The 9,390-nt window shown below is 40.0% G+C and overlaps 1 non-coding gene across 1 annotated transcript; it reads left to right on the top strand.

Annotated features, from left to right (window-relative positions):
* Nucleotides 1-7,648: 7,648 nt before the first annotated feature.
* LOC141669601 (small nucleolar RNA R71) lies at nucleotides 7,649-7,755 on the top strand. Its single transcript, XR_012553871.1, has one exon. It is a non-coding gene; the product is annotated as a small nucleolar RNA R71 (small nucleolar RNA).
* Nucleotides 7,756-9,390: the final 1,635 nt, after the last annotated feature.

The following is a 9,390-nucleotide window of genomic DNA, read 5'->3' as shown; positions in this document are numbered from 1 at the left end:
CTGAACTTATCATCAAACTAATACACATATTCCTAAAACTATCTTATATGTTCGCGACGCATATAAGACGAATAAGCACAACCAATACTAGATATCATACAATCATCATATACTAAGGTATTAAACAACTAACTAAAGAATTCCATAGTAAATCTGTTACGACCCCATGATCACGATTAACCCATGATTGAACTCATCGTCACCATGGGTTCATATGAAAACATGATAATAACACACGAGAATAATAAGTAAAACTACTTATATTAAATCAGAGTACGTCACAAGAGTAAATAGGTTCAAAGCAAAGAAAACTAGCATCCAACATTACAACGAAATAAAGAATCACAAGAAAATATGCTTCCTCTTTGTTGCGATGTGCTAAAACGGTCTTCTTCCTTATCTCCTTGGTCCACGATTAATACTACGATTCAACACAAAACGTCTCTGAAAACTACTTATATAGGAGTCGCACAAAACCCAGCTATCTCAGAAGTTGGAAGCTTAACAGAATTAGGAGTCTAAATTAATTATTTTAAATTTCCGTCCCTGAGCGGCCGCTCAGCATTCCTGAGCGGTCACTCAGCAGAGCCGAGTGGGCGCTCAGACCCCTTCTGGAAAATGCTCTGTTTTTACTCCCGTGCTTTTGCTGCATCCTGCTCCTATCTTCCCACTTGCAATGCCAAACACATGCCAAGGCTTATTCCTGATGAAATCTCTCCACAAATGCAAGTAATACCCTGAAATGCACAAACACTAGAAAAACACATTAAATACACAAAATACCTGATTTCAAGACACCAATTTAAGCTATTATAAGACGTTCTAAGTGGTATAAAATTCCACTTATCACACCCCCAAACTTAAATCGATGCTTGTCCTCAAGCGTCATAGACTCAAAAACAAAACAAAAAAATGCATGAATGCAATCTATATGAAATGCAGCGATGCCCCTTACTACAACCAAACCAACCAACTTACGACATCTCAACAAATGCAATTAGGTGAATAAAGATCAATCAAATCATGCAAACTAACATACAGCCGGAAACGTGGTGTGTGCGGATGCTTAACAGATATACTTCGAAACTAGATCAATTATCATAACTCGACTATTCTCAAGGTAATCACATGATTATACGAAGAATAAAATTCTAGGCACAAAATAACTTATAACACTTCAAGATTACTGGAGCTTATTACAGAATCATGCTTTTTATTTAACACAACAAACAAATGCTTATTTGACCGTGCAATGAGTGAGGTCCACAAAAGACTTATGCAATGGTATCCATGTAGCGAGCGTTAGGTTAGCGCATCCCAGACTATAAAAGCCTTAGGTCACTAGGCACAAATTTCCCAAATAACTTAATAACTCGAATACCAAAGAGCCCACTCGTGATCAATTATGCATTAACTCTCTATTTTTTTCTTCTTTTCTTCTCTTTTTTTTTATTTTTTTCCTTCTTTTTTTCTTTTTTTTTTCTTTCTATATTTTTTTCAAAATTTCTGAGCAAGTGCGTTTCGCTCCATCTTGCTCAACCCTAGACTACTCGCATAAAAATATGAGCCGGCTACTAGCCATTTGACGCCTAGCCACAATTAGCAATGAATTCCAATTTTTTCACTCCAATTTTTTCTTTTCATACCTTTTATCACTAAGAACCTATTATAAATTCTAAGCATCATCAATAGATTAACCTTGAAAACCATCAAACCATGACAACAATCTAGTCCTTAAGCATTCTCTAAGACTTAGTGAAATTAAAAGTGTTTCTAGCATGCACGTCAACCTACATGACTCAACATCACTTTAACGCTATCACTACACTCGCATCAATATCACAACTTAATTGGTAAAGCAACGCAAAAGGGATCATGGTATATGCATGAGCTACATGACATGATAAATAAAGCTATAAAATAAAATAATAAAAAATCTATATGACAATAATATGCAATTATATTAACTAAACTATCATGAATATGCAACTATATGACACACACACAAAATATTCCTTAACTACCACCCCCAAACTTAAAATCTTCACTGTCCCCAGTGAAGGTAGTAGAAAGGAACACAGGGTATACCTACTCGGAGAGATCTTCATCATCACCCTCAGAGGGTGGAGTATTAGGAGGCGGATACGCAGAGTCTTCACCAAAAACTGGCCACTGAATGTCAGCTCCAAGGCCTCTGGTGACTCACAAAAAGCAATCCAACCCTTCTCAGCAATCATTGGCAACAACTCACCATCCCTCCCCGATGGTAAGAATCCCCTCTCCTTCAAAATTAGCTTACCCAGATGCCTAGTATACTCCTCCTCAGCAGCCCTATCAAACAAACGAGGCCTCGCAGCAGTACCCCTTGAAGAATCAGCAGTAGGAACAGTGTTGCTGCTATGAATAGTCCTGGATCTCTCGGGTGCCATTGAAACTGAGAAAAAGTGCTTAAGGTTTGTGTTTTTGAATATGGGAGAGAGTTTAAGGTTTGAAAGTGTATGGAGAGTATATGGAATAGTTGTATATATATAGGGTAGAGATTAGGGTTTAAATTTGATTAGGAGTGGGTTTTGAGGGTTAAAAACGTGGGTAATGGGAAGATAATTCGTGGGTAGTGGGGCTGTGTTTTTATTTTTATGTTTTCTGGTTTTTTTTGGATTTTTATAAGGCTTAAAAAAAAATTGTTTCCAGTCGGGCCCTGAGCGGTCGCTCAGCAAAGCTGAGCGGGCGCTCAGGGGTCTTCTGGAAAAATAATTTTCTTGCCCTATTCTTCTGATTTTTTTATGGTTTTGGATAGGTTACGAACTTTTAAGGGTGCCTATAACAACAAATCATGGGTTGCCTCCCAAGAAGCACTTCTTTTACGTCATTAGCTTGACGTAGCGTACCTTACTCAAGTTGACAATAAAATGGCACTAACCACTTCCCGGTTTGCCATGTCCATATAGTAATGCTTCAAACGCTGACCATTAACCTTGAATGCTTGGTCTAGAACATTCTCAAAAATCTCCACCGATCCATGTGGAAACACAGTTTTGATAATAAAAGGTCCATACCACCTTGATTTCAACTTTCCAGGAAAAAGTCGGAGACGAGAGTTGAATAAAAGAACTTGTTGCCCCGACACAAATGACTTGGGATATAGCTTCCTGTCGTGCCACCTTTTCACTTGTTCCTTGTATATTTTGTTGTTCTCGTACGCTTGGAGTCGAAATTCATCAAGTTCATTTAACTGAAGCATTCACTTTTTACCAGCTATATCTAGATCAAGGTTCAACTTCTTCAACGCCTAATAGGCCTTATGCTCAAGCTCCGCAGGTAAATGACATCCCTTACCATACACAAGTTGAAACGGGGACATCCCAAGTGGAGTCTTGTATGCTGTTCTGTAAGCCCAAACAGCTTCATTGAGCTTTAAAGACCAATCCTTCTGTGATGGACAAACAACTTTCTCTAGAATGCGCTTGATCTCTCTATTAGACACTTCCGCTTGACCATTAGTTTACGGATGATAGGCAGTAGCAACACGATAATTCACATTATAGCGCTGCATCATAGAAGTGAACTTACGGTTGCAGAAATGCGACCCCTCATCACTTATGATTACTCATGGTATTCCAAACCTTGTGAAAATCTGCTTATGAAGAAAATTCAACACTACCTTTGCATCATTCGTCGGTAGAGCCTTGACTTCTACCCATTTTGAGTAATAATCGACTGCCAGCAAGATGTACTGATTATTGCAGGACGAGACAAATGGTCCCATGAAGTCGATTCCCCAAACATCAAAGACCTCGACTTCAAGAATCACATTTAACGGTATCTCATCCTTCCTCGTAAGATTTCCCACTCTTTGGCAACGATCACACCTTAAAACAAACTGATGAGCATCCTTAAACAAAGTAGGCCAGAAAAAACCTGCTTGCAGAATACGAGCTGTCATCTTCTCACCACCATAATGTCCACCATAAACTATGGAGTGGCAGTCTCGTAATATCCCCTCTGTCTCACAGAATAGGATACATCTCTTGATGATCTGGTCAGCTCCCTGTATGAACAAATACGGTTCATCCCACATATACCACTTCACCTCATGCATAAATTTCTTCTTTTGAGCTGTATTCATATTAGGGGGCATTATATTGCTGACAAGATAGTTCACAATATCTGCGACCCATGGCTCTTCCTCCTGAACTACGAACAACTGCTCATCAGGAAAAGATTCGTTGATCAATGTCTTATCATTTGAAGTAGACTCGGGATTTTCCAATCTAGAGAGATGGTTAGCTACTTGATTCTCGGTACCTTTTCGATCCTTGATCTCTAACTCAAATTCCTGTAGCAAGAGCACCCAACGAATGAGTCTAGGCTTCGAATCCTTCTTGGAAACCAAATAGCGAATGGCCGCATGATCAGTGAACACTGTTACCTTTGTCCCAAGCAAATAAGATCGAAATTTTTCGAAACCAAAGACTATAGCCAAAAGACCCTTCTCAGTAGTGGTGTAGTTCATTTGAGCTCCATTTAAAGTCTTACTAGCATAGTAGACCACATGAAAGAGATTATTCTTGCGCTGCCCAAGAACTGCGCCCACCGCATAATGACTCATGTCACACATCATCTCAAAAGGCTCTGTCCAATCAGGTGTTGTAATAACTGGTGCAGTTATCAAACTCTTCTTGAGCGTCTCGAATGCCGTCAAGCATCCATCATCAAATTTGAAATGCACATCCTTCTCAAGCAAGTTGCACAATGACTTAGATATCTTCGAAAAGTCCTTGATTAAACGCCGATAAAACCCCGCATGACCAAGAAAACTACGGATTCCTTTCACAGAAATAGGTGGTGAAAGATTTTCAATGACTCCCACCTTGGCTTTGTCCACCTCAAGATCCTTGCTAGAGACCTTATGCCCAAGAATAATGCCTTCACGCACCATAAAATGACATTTTTCCCAATTGAGCACCAAATTAGTTTCCACACACCTTTTGAGCACCACACGAAGATTATTCAAACATTCATCATACGAATGTCCAAAGACGGAGAAGTCATCCATGAACACCTCGACATTATTCCCAATCATATCAGAGAATATAGCCATCATGCATCTCTGGAAAGTGGCAGGTGCGCCACATAAGCCAAACGAAACTCTGCGAAAAGCAAACGTGCCAAATGGACAAGTGAAGGTAGTCTTTTCTTTATCCTCTGCTGTAATACATATCTGATTATACCCCGAATAGCCATACAGAAGACAATAATACTCATGACCGGCCAACCTGTCAAGCATCTGATCAATAAATGGAAGAGGGAAGTGATCCTTCCTTGTGGCCTTGTTCAACTTTCTGTAGTCCATGCATACCCTCCATCCTGTGACTGTTCGAGTGGGGATGAGCTCGTTCTTCTCATTTGCTACCACAGTAATACCTCATTTCTTAGGTACACATTGCACGGGGCTCACCCAAGAACTGTCAGAAATAGGATAAATGATTCCTGCATCCGGCCACTTCAGAATTTCTTTTTTCACCACTTCTTTCATGATAGGATTAAGTCTTCACTGTTGCTCAACATTCGGTTTACTACCCTCATCTAGCAGAATTTTATGCATGCAGTACGAAGGGCTGATCCCCTTGATGTCTGCTATAGTCCATCCGATAGCCGATTTGAATTCTCTCAAGATCCTCAAGAGCTTGTCCTCCTCACTACCTGAAAGGTCAGATGCAATAATAACAGGTAGAGTAGACGCATCACCTAAAAAATCATACCTCAAGTGTTTAGGCAATGGTTTAAGCTCCAAGGTAGGTGCTTCCTCAATAGATTGTTTGAGCTTTCCTTTAGCATTTTTGAGGTCAGAAGTACCAAGAGATTCAAATGGCATGTCTAGCTTTCGCCTCCAAGGAGAAGCATTTAGATATTATAATTGCTCATTGTCATCCTCATCATCACTGTCAAAGTCCCCCACTAAGGCTTTCTCTAATGCATCAGACATTAGCATATGATCAAGTTTTGAAGTAACCGCAGAATCAATCAAATCCACTTTTAAGCACTCCTCATATTTTGTAGGGAATTTCATCGCTTTGAATACATTGAATGTCACATCCTGATCCTGCACCCTCATAGTAAGTTCACCTTTTTGCACATCTATCAAGGTACGGCCTGTAGCCAAGAAAGGTCTCCCCAAAATGATGGGAATCTTCTTATCTTCCTCGAAATCCAGAATAATAAAGTCTGCAGGAAAGAAGAGCTTATCCACCTTTACTAGCACATCCACCACTATGCCTCGTGGGTATGTAACAGAATGATCAGCCAATTGTAGAGACATGTAGGTGGGCTTTGGATCAGGCAAATTCAACTTTTTAAAGATAGACAACGACATCAGATTGATGCTTGCTCCCAAATCACACAGGCACTTGTCAAAAGACAATTTGTCGATGGTGCAAGGAATAGTGAAGCTACCTGGATCTTTAAGCTTTGGAGGTAATTTTTGTTATAGTACAACACTGCACTCTTTCGTTAGAGCAACGGTCTCAAGGTCATCTAGTTTCACCTTCCTTGAAAGAATACTCTTCATAAATTTCGCATAACTAGACATTTTCTCTAGAGCCTCAGCGAAAGGTATATTGATGTGAAGTTTCTTGAACACCTCCAGAAACTTACCAAACTGCTTATCTAGCTTATGTTGTTGCAATCTTTTAGGGAAAGGTGGTGGAGGATAGAGCTGTTTCTCCCTTGTATTACCCTCAGGCAGAGTGTGCTCAACAGTAGTCTTCCTTGGTTTCGCCGCTTTCTCCTTTTGCTTATCTTCTTCATCACCAACTTCAGCTTCTCCGTCTTTTGCTTTTTCAGCATCATCAACTTTTCCAGACCTTAAGGTAATACCCTTGACTTGCTCTTTAGCTTCCTTTCTGCCTGGCACTTCAGTATCACTAGGAAGTGTGCCAGGTTGACGATTGAGCACTGCATTGGCTATTTGACCGATTTGATTTTTCAAGGTCTTGATAGAAACAGCCTGACTTTTGCACAACAGCTTAAGTTCCTCGAAATCAGCACTACAAGGTGGAGCTGCACCTCCTTGTTGAGGATATGATTGCCTTTGAGCATAATGTTGTGGTTGCTGGAATCCAGGTGGATTAAACTGTTTACTTACGCCTTGCTGATATGGTTGCTGAATGGCATTCTGATTATTACTCCAGCTGAAATTTGGATGATTTCTGTTGTTAGGATGATAAGTAGCTGGCACAGGCTGCTGCGGCTGCTGATAATTGTTAACATACTGCACAGATTCATTAACAAGAGAACACTGATCCGTAGCATGAGAACCTGCACAAAGCTCACAGACCATAGCTATCTGATTGACTCCATATGTGGCTAAAGAATCGACCTTCATAGACAGCGCTTGGAGCTGCGCTGCAATAGTTATAGCTGCGCTGCAATAGTTGTAGCTGCATCAACTTCCAGAGTACCTGCTACCTTCCCAGGCATCATCCTTTGAGTTGGGTTTTGATGCTCATTTGCAGCCATAGTCTCAATAAGATTATAAGCCTCAATATAGCTTTTAGCCCACAAGGCGCCTCAAGCTGCTACATCGAGCATGGGCCGATATTGGGCCCCCAAACCATTATAGAAACCAGTGATCACCATCCAATCAGGCATACCATGATGTGGACACTTTCTCAACATCTCCTTGTAGCGCTCCCAAGCTTCGCACATGGATTCTGTAGGTTGCTGCGCAAACTGAGTAAGAGCACTCCTCATAGCCGCAGTCTACGCCATTGGATAGCACTTCACTAAAATCTTCTGTGCAAGATCTTTCCAAGTAGTGATGGACCCAGCTGGTTTAGAATGTAACCAGTCCTTAGCTTTATCCCTCAGAGAGAATGGGAAAAGCCTCAGCTTGATAGCCTCATCAGTCACACAATTATATTTGAAAGTACTACAGATCTCGACAAAATTCCTGATGTGCATGTTGGGGTCTTCAGTCGCAGCACCTCCGAAAGAAACGGAATTCTGCACCATCTGAATGGTACCCGGCTTGATTTCAAAGTTATTGGCCTCAATAGCCGGATGCATGATGGTTGATTGAATGTCATCAATTTTAGGGCGAGAAAAGTCCATAAGAGCTGGATCTGCCGGAACTATTCGATCACCCATGATTACTGGTTCTTTCTGCTCACTTTCTGTATCCGAATCTTCAAAATAAATCTTCTCCGGAATACCAAGAACTTCGTCTGTCTCCCCAGCCGTATCTAAAGTCCTCTTGCGACTGCGAGAACGTGTTTGCATAAACGCTCGCTAAAGTACCTAAAACACAACCGGAAACAATAAGTAACAAGTCTTAATCAATGAGTCCTAATGACCACTGAAAGTAAGTACATAAACTAAACAAATACGCCGAGTCCCCGACAGCGACGCCAAAAACTTGTTAGGGCAATAACACGCGCTAATAATACACACAAGTATACGCGTTCGCAAGTAATATAGAATACTTTCTAGTTCATTCCCACGGAGACTCAGACTAATTACGTTCATTTAACACTCACTCACCAATGTATAATTACTTCTCAATGTCAAGACAATAACACTTAGATTTGATTGACTAATTATTAACTACAATTAACTACGAGAATTAAGCGCTTAATTGACACTTAAATTAATCAATATTAAAACACACATGAGATCACAACTTCATTACTACTTCCTTCAATAGTTATTGTTATTACCCTTAGCATGTAACGGTGATGATATTAATCGAACAATACGAAACTGATAAAAGACAACTTTCATTGTACTAATACCATTCTACCAAGCATCCACAATTAAGATAGAAGTTAAATAGGCATCAATTATGTTGAGACCCTATATGTCTACAGAATTTGACAACATAACGATTTAAGCACAAGTTATTCCTTATGATTACACAGGGTAAGTAAAACGGTTAGAGATACCCACTAATCATGCATACATATACATGAGCCTATGCTAGCATTGCAAGTTCTAAACCTCAAGATCCACCGTCGCTTTACAAGAGATTAACACCCTATCTTATATGTTCGCGACGCACATAAGACGAATAAGCACAACCAATACTAGATATCATACAATCATCACACACTAAGGTATTAAACATCTAACTAAAGAATTCCATAGTAAATCCGTTACGACCCTATGATCACGATTATCCCATGACTGAACTCATCGTCACCATAGGTTCACATGAAAACATGATAATAACATACGAGAATAATAGCTAAAACTACTTATATTAAATTAGAGTACGTCACAAGAGTAAATAGGTTCAAATCAAAGAAAACTAGCATCCAACGTTACAACGAAATAAAGAATCACAAGAAAATATGCTTCCTCTTTATTGCGATGTGCTAAAACGGTCTTCTT

The sequence above is a fragment of the Apium graveolens genome, chromosome 6 (assembly GCF_009905375.1).
Source record: "Apium graveolens cultivar Ventura chromosome 6, ASM990537v1, whole genome shotgun sequence".
NCBI lineage: Eukaryota > Viridiplantae > Streptophyta > Magnoliopsida > Apiales > Apiaceae > Apium > Apium graveolens.
The sequence above is the reverse complement of the archived record's forward strand: the minus strand, read 5'-3'. Positions and strand labels throughout refer to the sequence as shown.